The sequence below is a fragment of the Triticum dicoccoides genome, chromosome 6B, assembly GCF_002162155.2.
Source record: "Triticum dicoccoides isolate Atlit2015 ecotype Zavitan chromosome 6B, WEW_v2.0, whole genome shotgun sequence".
NCBI classification, from domain to species: domain Eukaryota; kingdom Viridiplantae; phylum Streptophyta; class Magnoliopsida; order Poales; family Poaceae; genus Triticum; species Triticum dicoccoides.
Genome location: NC_041391.1, coordinates 664,716,176 through 664,717,466, shown reverse-complemented (window position 1 = coordinate 664,717,466; position 1,291 = coordinate 664,716,176).

Genomic DNA, 1,291 nt, shown 5'->3' with positions numbered 1-1,291 from the left:
CAGATAGCAGTATAATCATCTTAATCTTGCAGTGTAATTTTTAATCCGTGGCAGCAAACGGGCATTGTGCTAGTCTAATAAGAATACGCATTGTTGAACTTCATTGCTGGAATTAATGGTTTACTATCGGGATGTGCCTTAGGAGCATCGCTTATCAAGTGAAAACATAAGACACAAACTTGTAGCTGTATGTGTTTTGCCAAGAAAGGGTGCAACAAGAAATATTTTCCTAGTACTGGTTTATCTCACCTACTAGTAAAGGGACATTTCTCCTCAAATCGAAAGTTAATACATCGTTGTTTCTTACTAGGGGAAGATGGACCTGGATGGTCAAGCACGTGGAAGATGGCTTTGTGGGCGCGCCTTCTTAACAGCGAAAATGCATACAGAATGATCCTAAAGTTAATCACATTGGTTCCACCTGGTGAAAAAGTTGGGTTCGAAGGAGGACTGTACACCAATCTGTGGACAGCACACATAAGAACAGTAGCAGTAGTACAACTACTAGCAGTAGTACTACCAAAAGAAAGGAAAGAACAGTAGCAGTAGTACTACTACTAGCTAGCTAGCTAGCTGGTACTGATCTAGCTTCTGCATGCATTTCTCTGAATTTTGTTATACTTAAAAACTACAAGGAATTATACTTTGTCATAGCTATTAGTCTTTGGACTAAGGGGCACTAGCACACTAGTAAGTGATGGGCAACCATCCTACATGGAAATGTGAAGAGTTACATGGATGAGTACCAGCTCTAAGTGAAGGCTCAATGGATTCAAGATCAACCGACTGAAGTTGCCCAAACCTGCAAGGAAAAGAGAGAATAATGATTTCGAACTGCTTCTGATGGCATACATAAGCATAAGTTCAGTCCCCCAAATCAAGTACTCCATCAGATTGGGATACTACTCTAGATTAGTGTAGCCACTATCTAACAAAAAATTTCAGAACTGAATTTCAGAGTACTCTAAATGTTGTGTGCCCTAGTATTTCTGTGTTCCCTTGCATTTCTATAACATTTAGTAGCATGACAATTTTATCATGTTGAAAAAAATTCAGTAACATGAATTTGGCTAAGCCAAGCATGATCTTGCTTGCATTGCCGCCTTTGCTACATGAAGCAATAGGGTAGGTTTAGTTTCACTGAATTTTTGAAACTATACATCATTTGCTGAATTTTTGCTCTACATCACTTGCTCTTTGTAAATTATTGCATATATCCAGTGACTGAATTTTTGAAACTATAGGTGAACCTCTTCAGGAAACGCAAAACAGTTAACTGAAACTATCTAAA